The sequence below is a fragment of the Alexandromys fortis genome, unplaced genomic scaffold (genome assembly GCF_014885135.2).
Source record: "Alexandromys fortis isolate MF-2015 unplaced genomic scaffold, M_Fortis_MF-2015_v1.1 scaffold_2_26212498_36691700, whole genome shotgun sequence".
NCBI lineage: Eukaryota > Metazoa > Chordata > Mammalia > Rodentia > Cricetidae > Alexandromys > Alexandromys fortis.
In genome coordinates this window covers 7,991,869-8,010,179 of record NW_026067931.1, presented here as the reverse complement: position 1 = coordinate 8,010,179, position 18,311 = coordinate 7,991,869, and positions in this window count along the sequence as shown.

Below are 18,311 nucleotides of genomic sequence, written 5' to 3'. Positions count from 1 at the left end.
GAGAAATTCTGTGTGATTCTGGAATCTGCATTTAAAATTGCTGCCAATATTTTCAAGTATATACTGAAGTTTGAAAACCAGGCACGCTGAGAGCTCACAGCACCAGGCTCTGTGCTGGGGTTTTCTGTGTCCTCAGAGGTTGTGACTATGTTTATAGATGTTTTGATAATAAATTACATGTTACTTTTACTTGAAATTGTATAGATCTCTTTCTCTAAAATTAACACAGTTTAGTCAATTTCTATGAATTACAGTACTTTTGTTGTTTTCTTTACATGAGCATTGTTAGATATTATATTAAGTGCTTCATGATATAAATTTTATCATTACCTCACACTGGTAACTTACCAAGTTACTTTGTAGCTCTGACAGAATATCATTGGCAAACAGAGTCCACAGTATTACTGTGATACATCTGTAATATTGTGTTTGTTAAAAAAAATATCATTATGCTTATCTAGGCTGGGTTGTTCTAAACTGCCTGTGTAGGATCTGTTTGGAATACTTCCTGTTGAGCAAATAGGAGAATAGAGATATGACTTGAGTTACTAAAGCTGTTTCTTGCGAAAGATTAGAGTCTCTCTCTCTCTCTCTCTCTCTCTCTCTCTCTCTCTCTCTCTCTCTCTCTCTCTCTCTCTCTCTCTCCCTCTTTTATCAAGACAGTGTTTCACTGTGTAGCTCTAGTTGTCCTACAGCTCATTTTGTAAGGCAACCTGGTCTCAAACTCACAGAGATCCAACTACCCCTTTATCCTGAGTGCTAGGATTAAAGGCATGCACCACCACCATCCAGCCCTAATAGTTCTAATAGTTCTTTTTTATATATGTAGAGTCAAGTGATGACTTAAGAAAGACTTCCCTATCATTGATCTGCATTGATCAAAATAATAAATGTTTTGTAAAATAGAAATCTCATTCAAAAGTTCAAATTAAATACTAGCTATATTCCTTCTTAATGTTAGGATCTGTCTCCGAATAGTACAATCCAGTGAGAAGTGAACAGAGATACAGATGGAATATTTCATATTATATTGATTTCATGCTGCTATATTAACAGTATGAGAAAGTGATACATGAATGTTATCAACTGTGCACTATAAAGGACATTTTGAATGGTGTACAAAAATAACTTTTTCTCTAGTCATTTGTTCCCAATTTTTATAATTTATAGAATATTTTCTATATTGTATGAAGAAAAGGGACATGTTATTGTAATCTTTGTTTTTAAAGATCTCCTTCCATCATTTCTTTGTCGTCAACCGAAAGATGTAAATTACTGTGAGTGGCAATATTCTGCCTACCTTCCAAGCCAGGCATAAGAGGAGGAAAGAGGAGGATTAGATAAAGAAGAATGGAGATTGTATCTTTGAGACACATCAGTCAGGATGTGTGTACCTAGCAATCACTCAAACTTTTGTAAACCCTGAAGTAAAGAATATGTCTCCCTGGAGGACAGATATAGGCCATTATGCTCCAGAAAATGCAATCAGTTAGAGTTTTTGTAAATGAAAATTGCAAATACACATTCCTTTCTACATATTGCAATATTTTCTTTTCTTAGATTCATAGCTTACATGTGCCAAGTTTAGCATTCATACACCTGCACAGATACTCAGAAGCATGCTAATTTTGTTAGAAAGGATTTTAGGTGTCCACCCTGAAAGGATCTGCTTTGATGATCCACGATCTCTAAAGATAATCTCATTAACAAATACTTGCTTCCCTTGTTTTTCAAAGTGATTCAAAGAAAGAGGCAACTGAGAAACTCTTTATGAAAAATAAGTTGCTTCACATTGTAGTCTATACTCTGTGTAGGATATATCATTTGCAATATTTTGTTGATCATTTTCTCTAAAATAAAATCTAATAAATAGTATCTTCTGGCCTAGTTTGTTCTACAAAGATTTTTTTCATTCTTTGGTTTCTTTCTGTGTGTTTTATGCAAATGTGTACATCTGGATGGAGTTGTGTTCACCTGTACTGAGATATGTAGAAATCAGTATAAACCAGAAAGACAGTTGATGTCAAATGTCTTTCCCAGTTTCTTATCTGCTTTATCTTTTAAGACAGAGTTTCCCAATGAATATGGATTTCATCATTATTATTCTGCTCATTGCCAAAACAATGTGGGTAACTACCTATCTACACCACCACTCTTAGCCTGCTGATTTGGCAAACACTTTAACTGCCGAGTTCCTTCTCTGATTCCTCATTTCTTTCGTTTAAATGGAAAGTAAGTACATCTTCATTTTGTATTTGTGTTTGTGTATGTGTGTATATGCAGATACATAAGCACGCAGGGAAGGGAATGACATGGAACTGAAAAGACTTCTAAATGTAATGCAATGATTCAGTTTTCTTAACTATACATTAATTCTTACATACTGGAAATCCTGGTTAGGGAATTTACATGAGAGATGTTAATGTTGAGATAGGATTTTAAGAAGTTGCTTCGTTTTCTAGCTTGTTTACAAAAAAAATAAATATGTGGTGATATATGCACCAGACAGATGTTGTAAATGTAATCCCAACTCTTCCTATTAAACTTCTTAAAATTAAAATTTCAGAAGCCAATGAGATGAAATTGTTCTCTGCGTTTTAAGACTCAGATTCTAGGCCTAACCCTACTGTACAGATGGTTTATAAAAATTTGGCGTAGCCAATTTCTCATCATTTCAATGGTTGAAACTATGCATTGATCACTCAATAATGTGATATAGAGGTGTATATTAGACAAGGGTGTTTTTTAAAATAACATTATTTATTTATTTTAGCTACAAAGAGACAGAAAGTAATTTATAAGCTATAAAATGGTGGTGATGGTATAAGCATCCTATTGTATTTTATTGGAACTCTTGGCTTTGGATGCTTCGAATACATATTTACATCCCTTATACAATTAAAACCCTATTCATCATGCTAACTCTGATATTCCTGGTACCTAGCATTTTAATTCTCAGCATTTTCTACATTTCAAACATTAAGTCTTCCAGAAATGTGTTAGTTATTTCTCTGTTCCTATTCAAATATTCACCTATTGCATGCACGATACCATCACTTATGATTTTAAATCCACAGCCTTTTGCATGATTATGCATATATATGGGATATTTCATATTATTTAGCTATCTTCCTTTTTACAATAAAGGGGGTCCCAAATTTGGAGACTTAAATCAAATTGAGAAAGTCAGAATATTTCTATAAATTGTCTAAAAACCTCTTTCCCTTAATATTCCTTCACTTAACAACTGAGCCATGATTTGACAGTTATCAACTCTGTTTCACTACATAATACTTATGCAGATACACATTAAGTATCATTTACAATGGCTATTCTCCATTCATGTTGAAACAAGAATTCTGAAAATGATAGTGAGAATACTTTAACAATGTCAGAAAAGCATGAGTTTGAAACTCTCTGCTTTAAAATGAGTTTATTTTTTTTTCCTGTGAACTACAAGAATGCTGTGCACCAGAAGAAGTTAAATTTTAGATTTGATTAAAAATATTTCTGCCTAGATGGAATGGTAAAATTTTTCAACGTTATTACTAATGTGGCAGATGAAGGAAGATCTTGAATTTGATCTAGCCTAGTCTACAAAGTATGACAAGTCTGCACATGAACAGAATGACCAATTATATGATCACTGACTTTCTTCCCCTAGTTTTATCGTTCTCTTGGCCCAATTTATTTCAGTGTTGTGTTGATTACACTTTTAGTGAATAAATAAATAAAAGACTGTGTCATTTGAATTTAGAAACCTAGCAAAGTGCACATCATGTGTCTGAGTTTCCTGAATGAGAATTTGAAACTCATTTGAGGCTGTGATGCTCTTCATCTACTTCCATTACTGAGTCATTGAAGGTGATGTTGTCAGGTGCTACAGTTCTTCATACATACCAGGGGAGATTTTGATAAGAAATGAAAGCAAATTAACTTTACAATACTACATCTGAAGATATGGTTCATTCATGTAGCCTTGATATTGAAGGCCACAGCACCGCATGTTTATATTCATGCTTAATTTTGTTCTGGGATCAAGAATCAGTGGAGCATGGTGGGTTAAAGGCTGCATTTGTTCTTTGCAAATGTAGAAAGCAGCAGTCACATGCTCCTCACTCAGTAATCACTGCATTGCATATTAAAAAACAACTAGTGCCAGTGTATGATGAAGTAAAAAAAAAAAGCTGATTATATCATTATAGAATTGCGTCATTCTCTGCTCATCATTAGAATGACAGAATATGAACTGCATAGAAAAGTACGTTGATTTTCCTTAAGCTGAAGCAAACATTACTGTATAAGTACAGGTAAAATCTAGGTATGCTGTGAAATAAATGATACATACAAGTAGCATTTCTCTTCATTAAAATAAGTGCCACATTTGCATGCCCTGCTGTGCAGAGATTGCTATATAACACCACATTGATCAACACAGAATAATAAGGTGCATCGTCTTTTCAAAGATGAAAAAAAATCATATAGACATATAATTTGAGAAACGCCATTATCTGCGAAGATGCATATAATCTAGACAGACCTGGATACAAGTTTCTGCTGGTATATTTATTTGTTATCCCTGACCATTTACTTATCCAGAAAAGTAAAGTTGAAATTTAACCCAAAATCTCTGTTTGCTATACAACAACAAAAGAATAAACATAAAGAATGAAAAAAGTATTAAAAAACACAGTGTATTATTTTTCTTACCTTTTCAGAATTATTTTTTAATTTCTGTGTATACAAGAGTTAAGAACATTCCTTGACAAATTCATGTAGTCCTATTTTAAAATTAATTGACAGAAAGTTTCAACAGATTTCACTTGAAAATAAATTCTCAAATAGATCCCTAGGTAATATACTTTGAGAAACTAAGTTACTTGTTTACCATGTGTGCATGCCTGTACATATTCACGACACAGTGTCTATATGGACAGCTGAAGACATCTTGCTGGTACTGATTCTCTCCTTCCACGCTTTGGATCTGTGTTCAAACTCATGTCTTCAGGCAAGCTTGGAGATGAAACAGGAGTCATCCAACGTGGTATTGCTTTGTTTCACACAAAACCACTTTTTACTTGAGAGAGATATAGTGCATACTGAAGAGGTAATCAGACTTATAAAATTTGATGTTCTTTTTACAACAGCTCATTTCCACTACAATAAAATGAGACTGACTTTTAAGAGAATGTGTAAGAGGTCACCAGATAGCCGTTCCATCATTATGAGTGGACCTTCCTTTCTGTTTTTTTTTTTTTTAATTTTCTTCCTTTATCCCAAACATCCCGTTTCCCAAGTTCCCCCCATCCTCCCCTTCTCACTTTTCTCTCCCCATCTCCCCTTACCTCCCTCCCCCCCCTCCCCCAAGATCCCATTTTTTGCCCGGCAATCTTGTCTACTTCCCATAATCAGGAGGATAGCTATATGTTTTTCTTTGGGATCACCTTCTTATTTAGCTTCTTTAGGAGATCAAATTATAGACTCACTGACCTTTATTTATCTCTAGAAACCAATTATGAGTGAGTACATCCCAAGATCATCTTTTTGGGTCTGGGTTACCTCACTCAGGATAGTGTGTTCTATTTCCATCCATTTGCATGCAAAATTCGAGAAGTCATTGTTTTTTACCGCTGAGTAGTATTCTAATGTGTATATATTCCACACTTTCTTCATCCATTCTTCCATTGAAGGACATCTAGGTTGTTTCCAGGTTCTGGCTATTACAAATAATGCTGCTATGAACATAGTTGAACAAATGCCCCTGTCATATGATCGGGCCTCTCTTGGGTATATTCCCAAGAGTGGCATTGCTGGGTCCAGGGGTAGGTTGATCCCGAATTTCCTGAGAAACCGCCACACTGCTTTCCAAAGTGGTTGCACAAGTTTGCATTCCCACCAGCAATGGATGAGGGTACCCCTTTCTCCACAACCTCTCCAGCAAAGGATATCATTGGTGTTTTTGATTTTAGCCATTCTGACAGGTGTAAGATGATATCTCAAAGTTGTTTTGATTTGCATTTCCCTGATCGCTAAGGAGGTTGAGCATATCCTTAAGTGTCTTTTAGCCATTTGAATTTCATCTGTTGAGAATTCTCTGTTCAGGTCAGTGCCCCATTTTTTAATTGGGTTAATTAGCATTTTAACGTCTAGTTTCTTGAGTTCTTTATATATTTTGGAGATCAGACCTTTGTCTGTTGCGGGGGTGGTGAAGATCTTCTCCCAGTCAGTGGGTTGCCTTTTTGTCTTAGTGACAGTGTCCTTTGCTTTGCAGAAGCTTCTCAGTTTCAGTAGGTCCCATTTATTCAATGTTGCCCTTAATGTTTGTGCTGCTGGGGTTATACATAGGAAGCGATCGCCTGTGCCCATTGGACCTTCCTTTCTTAGCAGCTATTTAAAGGCCATTGTCACAAAAAACAGCCACTGGTTGCTTAATGATGGAGTCAAATGAATCATTATTTATCATTTGGTTCTGTCACTGAGCAGCACCATGGAATTTTCCTGTATAATCCTGATGATGGAAGTCAACATAGCTTCTTGATGCATTCCAGGAACATGGGAAATTTAGGCAGTGTGAGGCTGCTGCTGGTGCCACACAGTGTATTATTTTACAGTGAACTATTCTTTTTTGTTTTTGTTTTTATTGATTTTTATTGATTCTACATTTTCTCTGCTCCCCTCCCTGTTTTCCCCCTCCCCTTTTTAGGCCCCTCTCAAGGTTCCCATGCTCCCAATTTACTCAGGAGATCTTGTCTTTTTCTACTTTCTATTTCCCATGTAGATTAATTAGTCTATGTAAGTCTCTCCTCATTGTTGTCTTGGTTCTCTGGAATTGTGTTTTGTAGGCTGGCTTTCTTTGCTTTATGTTTAAAAGCCACGTATGACTGAGTACATGTGATAATTGTCTTTCTGTGTCTGGGTTACCTCACTCATAATGTTTTCTAGCTTAATCCATCTTCCTGAAAAATTCAGGATGTCATTTTTTTTCCTGCTGTGTAGTACGCCATTGTATAAATGTACTACATTTTCCTTATCCATTCTTCGGTCGAGGGGCATTTAGGTTGTTTCCAGGTTCTGGCTATGGCAAACAATGCTGCTCTTATCACACTTATTTTTTCTCTGTGTGTGTGTGGTTGTGTGCATGCGTGCGTGTGTGTATCTGTGTGTGTATGTGTGTGTGATAGGAGTCACAAGTATTAGACTATGTGGCAGTCTGAGCACAACTGTTTGATTCTGGTTCTTTCTTTCAGCATGTAATACATAACAAGCACCTGTAACTGCTGAGTCCCTCATCAACCCTCCCTATATTTCTTGATATGAACATACTGCTTCTGTTGATCAGGATCCTTTCTACCTGCCAATAATAGCTGAAAGAAAAATCTTTGCTATTTTACTTTTTGCTAACTTCCGTCTAGTCACATTTTTGTATGGGAGATAAGGTGGTAATACATGTTTATGGTTGTGTGGGTGTGTGTGTGTATCTTTGTATTCATATTAGAGAGCAGGTGTGGTGGTATGTACACCTATGTATTCACACTAGGGGTGCACTGTGTAGATGTATGAACCTATGCATTCACACTAGGAGGCCAGTGTGTGGATTTGTACACCTATGAATTCACAATAGGGGGGCCATTGTGTGGAAGTGTGCAACCTATGTTTTCACATGATAGGGCCAGTGTGTGGGTGTGTGTACCAATGTCTTCACACTAGGGTCCAGTGTATGGCTGTGTGTACCTATGTATTCACACTAGGAGGCCAATGTGTATGTGTGTTCATCTATGTATTCACACTAGGGGTCCAGTGTGTGGATTTGTGCACCTATTTATTCACACTAGGGGGTCAGTGCATGGGAGTGTAAATTATATAATTACACTAGGAGACAGAGGTTGATGTTTTGTATTTTTCATGACTTTTCTACATCTTTGCTAATCATAATTTTTCATAGAGCACATTTTGATTATGTTTTCCCCACATATGAACTCATGGATACAATGACATCAAGGACCAGACAAAATTCCAGCCCTTAAAGGAGAAGAGAGAGCATCTTACTTTTAAGACAGGGTCTCTCTGGCTCAGCCTGGGTCTTACCATTATTTTTTGTCTTTTAGACATGCAAATTTAATGGCCTATTTCTTTTTTCTTTTTTTAATTGTCTTTATTGAGCGATACATTTTACTCTGATCCCCGTCCTTCCTCTGCCCTCCCCTTTGACCTTCTCTGGTCTCACCATTTTAACTAGACTGTTTGGCTAGCGAACTCTAGCCATCCACTTATCTCTATTTCTAATCATTGGGGTTACAGGCACATGCCCTCTTACAGCTTCAGGCTAAATTCTTTATTGTTCATTTTTCACTTCATCATTAGTTTTATAGCACTTGAGTACAAAGAGCAAAATTTTACTCTTACCAAGAAATAACAATGCAGGCCTAAAATAGAATTGTTACACAATTGTGTGCCAACATTCTTATGATATTCCTTGCTCATTTTCTAGCTGACATCTTGGGCATATAGTCACATCTGTCTTGGCTCTGAAATAGTGACACAAGTGACAAAATTCATAACAGATCTTGGAAATTATTCTCCTTTAATACAGAAACAAGAAAATATGAACTGAAATAAAATTGCACATAACATATGGGCACCAATTACCAAATAAATGTAATTTTATTTTGGGAACTGAATGTAAGAGAAATATTCCAAGTTGTTCCGACTTTTTAGGTGGTTGACACGACCACCCACCAACTCACCTGCTTTGAGTGTGAAATCTGTCCTCCACGAGAGTACTAATTTTATTAAGCTTCCATATCTCACACTCTGGGAGCAGATTGTCTGTCTTTGATAAGCAGCTTCTTTGAAAGTTTTCCTTTTTTTCATATAATTTTATATTAGTTAACTTATTCCTAACATAGTCTCTTTTGTCTCTATAAACACTTACTACTAGAAATTAATATAAATTATGTTACTGGTTTGTATCAATACATTGAACATTAAGCTGTAACTTACATATTTCTAAAATAGCCAAAGCTTCTAAAAATATGTATAAAACTCTGACAGTCATTTCTAAGTTTTCATTGCTCCAAACTGACATCTAACCTCAAAAAGTATGTGAAAGAATATATACTTAACTTCATAAAAAAATTATATAATCCATCTATCTATCTATCTATCTATCTATCTATCTATCACCTATCTACTCACCCACCTACACATCTAACTACTCACCAATCCTATCTATTTATTTTCTATAAGTCTATACCTCTATATATTTATTTTTTTTACATTTATAATTATGTTATTTTAATTATAAATAAATAAAAATGTATATTATGAACTCTGTCTTTCATGATAAGGAACAATTCAAATACCCATGAGGGGCTTATGAACTTCTTAATAAAATATTGAATGATGTGACACTCTGTATGCTATAAATACCATTGGTTAATAAAGACACTGTCTTAGGCCTGCATAGGGAATAAAGGTAGGTGGGGAAACCAAACTGAATGATGAGAGAAAAAAGGAGGAGTTAGAGAGAAGCCATGTAGCACCGCCACAGACAGACACCAGAACTTTAGCCAGTAAGCCACAGCAATGTGGTTATACACAGCTTAATAGAAATGGGTTAAATTAATATGTAAGAGCTAGACAATTAGAGCTAGAGCTAATGGGCCAAGCAGTGATGTAAATAATACAGTTTCTGTGTGGTTATTTTGGTTCTGCACAGTTAGGGAACCAATAAGCAACCCCTCACAATAAATTGGAGCACACGTGGCTTGGGAGAGAGAAAGAAAAAATATGTACAGTTATTTTCACAAAATAAAGTCTTTAAAGAGACAAGTAAAAAAAGAATAAACCAAGTAACGATGAAATATACATAGAGAGTCTGGATTATGTACATTATTGTGTTTTTTGAATTTTTGGACAGTGAAGGAGCTAAGTACAGAGAAATATTTCATTGTATGGGCTGCTAAGATAAACCAACATATATATTTAAAGGTATCTTGAATTCAAAATATGGGTCTAAAAATACATTACATTGAGGATCTTCTTTTTTCACAGAAGATGAGAACCTGTGGATTTCTTCCAAATTAACATGGCTTAATGGACCAATACTCCCTGAAAGTTGGCTTGAACACCCCTCAAAAATTACTTTGGCCAATAAACAACAGGAAGCATTTTGGAGAGAACTATACCCATAATTCCAAATATTGTTTATTAATGTTTGTTTACATTTAAAGGGGGATATGCTATAGAGATTTACAATGCTATGGATTTTGATATATTGATACAAAATTAAGTTCAATTTTGTTATATGTATATTTCTGTTCTTGATTAAGGTATTGTGTTTGTGCAGCTCATTTAGAATGTAATGTATAATTAAGAAATATAGGTAAATAGAGTATCATCTATAATAGTCAAGCTTATAGTCATGTTAGTTAGATTTTCTAGATATATAGAGATATATTTCAACATAAGTATTTTTCACATCTTTCAAAGAGTAACAGAATATGGCATTTAAAATGTTTTGATAACTTAGGGCTTTTCATAACATTGAGACTCATCTGCTCCTGGCAGCAACAATCTACTTCACAGGGATGACAGGCATGGAAGAGTCTCCTTACGGAGTTTGTTAGCCATTTATGCAAGAAACTGATCTTGCCTGGACTGCTTGATGAACTGGAAATGCAGGACCCAGAGAGAAATGACTGCTGAACTTGCCTAAAGGTGAGACAGGCCTTTGGGGTTCCTACTACATGAAAGAGTCTGCCAGGCATTATGTAGGACACAGAAGAAAGTGACAAACTGCCAATAAAGGCAAAACTGTCTTTGAAATTTCCTGCTTCATGGAAAAGTCTGCTGGATAGTATGGGCCTGTAGGCTGAAGATGAATGCCCCAGTGATATACAAGAACTTTGGTGACTGTCCAGGAAGCAAGATGTCTCTGTCAATTCTAGAGTTTTAGAAGTTTCTTACTTTCTGTTTACTTAGGCAATATAATAGCATTCTGGAGTCTTTGACTGAGTTGAAGAATTTATTAGGTATAATTTTAGTTTTCCTTAATTATGATAAAACATGAAGTAAATATAAATATTGTAACTATAATTCTTGCTTGATACCTGATTTGTTATATGTAATTTTACTATATTAAAAGTTAAAACTTTCCTTTTTATTAAAACAGAAAAGGGGAAGTGATGTGGGATTCCCCTCTGCATGCTGTAAATACCATTGGTTAATAAAGAAACTGTCTTGGGTCTGCACAGGGAATAAAGGTAGGCAGGGAAAACTAATCTGAATGCTCTGAGAAAGAAGGAAGAGTTAAAGAGAAGCCATGTAGCAAGAAGCCAGAGACAGCTGGAGCTTTAGTCGTTAAGCCACAGCCAGATAGAGAAATACAGATTAAGAGAAATGGATTAAATTATTATTTAAGAGTTAGGCAATTAGAAGCTAGAGTTAATAGGCCAGGCAGTGTTTTAAATAATACAGCTTCTGTGTGATTATTTTGATTCTGGGCAGCCAGGGAACCAACAAGCAACCCCTCAAAAAAATGAAAAAGGTTGAGACACTAAATATTCCTTGGCAAAAGTACTATTGTTCTTCTACAGATAAAAAATAAGTTTTAGCCAGGCAGTGGTGGCACACGCCTTTAATCCCAGCACTTGGGAGGCAGAGGCAGGCCGATCTCTGGGAGTTCGAGGCCAGCCTGGTCTACGAGAGCTAGTTCCAGGACAGGCACCAAAGCTACAGAGAAACCCTGTCTCGAAAAACCAATAATAATAATAATAATAATAATAATAATAATAAGTTCTAATTAAGTTAATGATCTAACAAAAATAGCAACAAAACTCAAAAGTATCAGCTGATTGTGATATTCAGTTAAGAAAAATTCTAAGAATCATTAAAACTCAAACTTGAAAATAGATAATATCAATTTAATTTTAATTGCATTTAAAAAGTCTATATTGTGAAAGGTTTCACAAACAAAAAGATTAAAGAAATGCATAAAAATTTTGTGTAATGTATATGACACATTGTTTTATTTAGTAATGACAAAAATATTTCCTGAAATAAACCAAAGGTAATTAAAAGAATAAAAGAATTATCAAGAGCAGTTTATAGAAAAAAGAGCACCAAAGATATCAACAAATTGCAAAGCATATAAAGCATAAAAATCCTATGCATGCCGGGCAGTGGTGGTGCACGCCTTTAATCCCAGCTCTCGGGAGGCAGAGGCAGGCAGATCTCTGGGAGTTCAAGTACAGCCTGGTCTACAAGAGTTAGTTCCAGGACAGGCTCCAAAACCACAGAGAAACCCTGTCTCAAAAAACAACAACAACAATAAAAATATATGAATTATTAAAAGCCAATAGTACAAAAGGTTTCACTCAAATAAAAGATGCTTAGAAATTACATTAAATATTTTGTATCAGGTCTCATTGTCATTACTGTTTGTGCTGGATATAATCAAAGGTTAAAAAACTCTTATCTTTTTTGAAGAAGTTTCTCCAAAAGTCAGTTACTATCCAGAAATGTGATGATAAGTTTTTTTTATTCCTGTTCTTATAGCATGATTATAACATTATTTCTCAATTTAAACTAATCTAAATTCATTTAAGTACCCACGTTGGGAAACCTGTTCCAGAGGGTTAGTGTGAGGCACAGACAGGCTGCAAGTTACACATGTTATTGCTGCTCCTCTGTGTGTTGTGTGCTATGTCATATTTTTATTTGACAATGTGGTTCTTTACATATTAGGTTGTTGCTAATTTTAAGCTATGCATATAGATTCTTGACTTTATAAAATGGTTATTAATAAAGAGACATGGTTCTAGCTACTCAATATATTACTTTTGATAAAGATACATGACACAGGTAAGGAAAGTTGAAGTTTAAGAGGTTATGAGCTAATATTAAATAGTTTTGAAGACATTTTCTGTAAACAAATAAATACATACATCAAAATTATATTCACAGGCTGTCAGCATACCCTATTGGAATATCCCCAATTGCTATGGCAAGTATGGAGCAACGAATTACAATTTCCCCTCTTTAAACTAACATTACTATTCTCTGTGACTGGGAAGATAGCTTAGGGGGTGAGTTCATGCTGTTTTTCCATAGGAGAATAGCTTGTTTCTAAGCACATATGCCTACACCCACCTGTGACTCCATCTCCAGATCTGATGTGCTTCTCTATCCACACCAAACACACACACACACACACACACACACACACACACACACACACAAAACCCCTCTGAAATCCTCCTGTTTTACACAATTCCAAGAAAAAATACCTTGACAGATGTGCCATTACATTCTAGCATGAAAGATAGTTTTTGAATTCATATTTATTTTAAACCTTCCTGTGTTTTAGACCATATACGTTGATAAAGTAAAAAATCATTTGCTGTTCCATGAAATTCATTTTTGTTATTCAAAGATTATGGCTTAGAATTAGCATAAAAATGCTTATAAATGAAAGGAGTAATGACATGAAAAGCATAGTAAAATGGAAAAGTTTTGTACTATAAGACTTTTTTTAAAATGACACTTTCAGTTACTCCAAATGTTTTGCAGCATTGTATCATCTGTAAGAATTGCTTCATGCTTTAAAATACTCTATTCCTTATTGTATCTTTTCTAGTATTTTCCTCACTATGTACTTACAGATTTATGAGAATTCCCTGGATAATGTTTTACTTTGGTAGGCTGCAGAAAGGTTAAAAGTCAAACAATAATATGGTGTCAAAGAATGGTGTTTCTTGTTAAGAAATGTAGCAACAGTGTGATGTTTCGTCATCCTATATAATGTTTCCAGTTAATTTGAAAAAAAGTTTTCTAAGAAGAGACCATGGTCAATCTGAGGTTGCCACAATTCCTACCAGTGATAATACCATCATATTTTCATGAACACAATCAGCTATCAATTTGGTTAACAGTCTGTAAAGGTTTTCTTAGGAATTACATTCCAAATTAAAGGTTTTAGTATTAACCTATAAATTTAATACCAGGTCTGTCACATCTGACTTATTCTGTCTTCCATTTTTCAGCCTCAGTATTGCCGGAGAGAGTAACAGGCAGACCACTATGAGATAGTCAGTATTATTCATAACATCATTAGGAAATTTTAGGATTGAGACTCAATTTAAACATATTCCTATGAACAGTGTATATAATGGCATGAAAGCTCACTTTGATTTTAGATCCCTTCCTTGTTTGACAATTACTTTCCACTCACTGTTTCTCTTGAACATATCTTGACTTATCTGAAACTGTGGTTTTCAGTTTACTTATAAGCTAAAATTTCATGCAAACGTCATGAGGGAAAAGAACACATAACACTTATTTTTCATTTAACCTACTCCTGTGAAAACCATGTCAATACATAGTCTCGGGCATTCAAAATTCATTATTTACATAAGATATACATTTCATCTACTATTCAGCATCACAGATTATTATATTAGATAGTGAAGGATTTGCAGGTATAAAGGTTAAATGGAAACACTGTACCTTGTCTCTGTCTATACAATGATTATTCCTTTTGGAAAGTAGTGAAATATTACTAATTTACATAGGCTATTTTAAGCACTCTTAAATTTTTAAATTTTAAAATGGGATTTTAATTTAGTGTGATGAGATTTATAGTATATGATTTATAGATGCTATTTATCCTTTTATTTTAAAGTATTTATTTGTGTGCATGTGTGTGAGTATAAAATAATAGGTATGTGTATCTCTATGTATATGGGAGATTGGAAAAGGGTATCTTCCTTGTTTGGTGTGTCTATTCCATTGACACAGGATCTCTCTCTCTTTCTCTCTCTCTCTCTTTCTCTTTCTCTCTCTCTCTCTCTCTCTCTCTCTCTCTGAAACTAGGCTGTGTGTTAGAAGAATGGAAGTTTAAGAGGCTATACTGTCCTCTCCTGCTTACCTTAGAACTAGGGGTTGCGGAGTTCCAGGACTTAGTTTGTTACATGAATGCTGAGTTCTAGATCCAATCCTGTGAAAGGTTCAATATGGCAATTATGTTAGATTTTGTCCACAGGAGGACTAGAATTCAGAACTCTAACTTTTTGTCCTTGGGTTCTTTCATTGTACCACAATATCCAAATGCAGCATGTTATACAAAAATGCACTGCCTCACTGGACATTGGAGAATGATGAGTTTGCTCAGACATTATTGAAAATAATCTGACAGATAGCCAATAACACTGTCATAAAATCAAGAAAGTATTCATCACCAGATCCTCAAGACAACTGAAGTCGCTGGGGTAGGAGTTACTCAGTTAAGAACGGTTGACTGAAGAGCAGGAGTGACCAGTGCCCTGGGTTTTCACCATCCCTGTTTGCAATGAATTACTCATACCAGCTAAGCCATGGTGGACACGACAGAGGGACGTGATAACCGGACTCATCAGAATTGGAGGCACTGTAAGCATCTGCTTATCAGCAAAGGGCACCAGCTTAAAATCCGTTTGTGTGCATTTGCAGGAACTTGTGAGTCTCCTATTGAAAATGGACAGGAGACTGACAAGTTCCCGGGAACACCCACAAATCTTCCTACTCATGTCTACCACCCCGCCATGGACAGCACTCTGTGACTGGCTTTTACCACTGTTTTCCATTCCTCTGGAACCCAACTACAATTTGAGTTACTAACTGGAAGTTATTTTTGAAAATGAGAGGCATTTTACCTAGGGAACAAAAATCAACTTCTCAACTCACTGTGGATGGCATTTTGGTTGGATCACTTTCTCTGGGTTTAAATTTGACCAAGGGAAAGGCATTTCTTCTTATATTCAGTTCTGATAATAAGTTTGTAAACTGTGCATATTGTCAGAGTCAATTATTCCCTTTGGTTTTACTGCTCATGAAAAATTTAGTAATGTGAATACCAATATTTATATGAAAGATTTAATAGATCTAGTAGGAAAAGAATAAGATTGAAAATTATATGTATACCTATCTTCATATTTCCTTCCAGTTTCACTAGTTATGTTTAGCCAGAGCTTCATATGTATACAAGCATGTGCTTCTGAGAAATTATTTCTTATGTTTATGTACACATGTATTATAAAATTGTGTGATTGCTGTTCTATTTTAGGATTGTTCAGTAAAATATATTTAGTTTCACCATTTATGGCACAAATCTATTCTTAAGCTCCTGGATGACACTTTTCTTGAAACTGCACAAAGTTAATCTACCTTAGTTGGACCACAATGCTTTGCAGCACAGCAACAAATGCAAATATGGAGGACAGAGTAAGTGCATGCTTGTAACAGGGTCTCTGCTACATATTTTGGAGGAGTCTCTACTACTTACAAGTAGTTTATAAAGTTTATAAAATTTATGTAAAGGTCATATTTATATCAAATATTCCAAATTTAGTGAGTGGCAAAGACAGAACCTGTGTTTATTCATCTTCCTCAAAAATTTGCTTTTGAAATGCTCAGTGTTATTCCTTATAGTTACACTGGGGATTTTTAAAAAATCCAACTGGTTTTTTGGCAACATTCTATTTATAATGTTTGCTCCAATTGCAGCCAAACTTGAAACTCATATTTTAGGTTTCCTTCAGTTGATTTAATCACTGCTCAGAAGGCTTTTTTTTCTGTTTTCATGATTTGAAGGATATTTTAAAAATGATGCTTCTGTATGTATCATAGGTAAAATAATCTACTGATCAAGCTCCTCTCAGAAGCATGAATAGTATAGTGTGGATTCTGGAACGCTCATTGTAGAGTGCGGAAAATGAAGTAGATGTCACATTTAATGTGCTCTTACAATATGTAGTAACGTTGTTATTCAAATGATTTTATGGATATAAATTCTGGTCACTTCAACGTATTATTAGGTATAGTCTGGATATAGATGAGAACCATTTTTCTTTGAAAAAGTATTGAACTAGTAGCGTCTTCAACAAGTGACAAAACAATTGTCTTTTTCCAGTGAGTTAATCTAACATTTGCTGATGATATCCAGAAAGAAAATACTCAGCCTCTTTCCAATGACGTAGATAAATAACATTTGACATATAAGTCTATTTGTTTTGACTGTTCAGACATTATGTGGATTTTGAAACAGATGACAGGGAAAATGATGCTATAATTTGTGGTTTTGCCGCTCTAATGTAAGCATCATTTGTGCAAAGTCCTGCATTCATCAAGCTAGATCATATATCATATATCATATTCGTTTTTACACAGACCCTGGTCTACATTCCCTAAATTCACATTGCCTAATGTGATGAGTTCAATGTTTGTAACATATTGGTGAACATGGTACAATTTTTAATAGATTCACACACACACACGTTTTGTGTGTGTACAGACACAAAACAATGATTAATTACTTGATTAATTATTTTCTTGTCTATGTTAATTATGTAGTACATAACTCTTTCCTTAATTAATGTCTTTCTGTGCTCCCCTTAAATATTTTAAATCCAGTTTATTTCAATTTACTCAAGTAAAATCTCATTGATGTGTCTTATGCTTTCTTATAACTGCAAAATTTGTTTTAGCCTTCAATCAATTCTAGATTCGACCTTGATTGTGATCATAACTACTTCTATTATTAGACTGACAAACTTTTTCTATTCTTATTGATATTTGTGTCTTCTGGATAATTATCTCTTTCATTATTGGTTAGGCCAAGAACATCTGAGTGCCTTGGGATGTGTGGAGGTATGATTATGTTGTGTATTTCTTGTATCTGTGGCATTCTCCATATTCTTTTGAAAATATACAATGTGTTGGCTGTGGTTTTGTGATACTGAATAAAGTAGGGGCTGGGAAATGGCTTGGTGGGTAAAATGCTTGTTATGCAAGTAGGAAGACTAACTAAAATTCCCAGAACACACACAGAGCCTCCACAGAGGTGGCAGCCTACTGGCAATTTAGCATTTGGGAGGTAGAGCTAGAGTATCAGCTAGGCGACTGGTGCGGCGGTTGGATTAATGAGCACCAATGATACTAGGTATTTGAACAAGTTTAATAACAAAACCAGACTCACGAAACCAAGGTTCCATCGGAGTACCTGGCAGAGGCAGGAAGGGGCGCGCAGCGTCTGCGCGCCCAATTTATCAGTAAACATACGCCCGAGGGCAGCCCGCCCCTAAGGGGAGGGCTTATCCCTACATCTCCCTCTTTTTGTCTAAATAAGACAGAACTAACCTAAATACAACTATAAACAATAATAATAAATAATAGATATAACAAACAATATTGAGAACGAAAGTTTTACCAGACATTCTATCTCAAGGAGTCTAAATAATGTAGAGAGTAATTACAATTATATAATCTTCAACTCC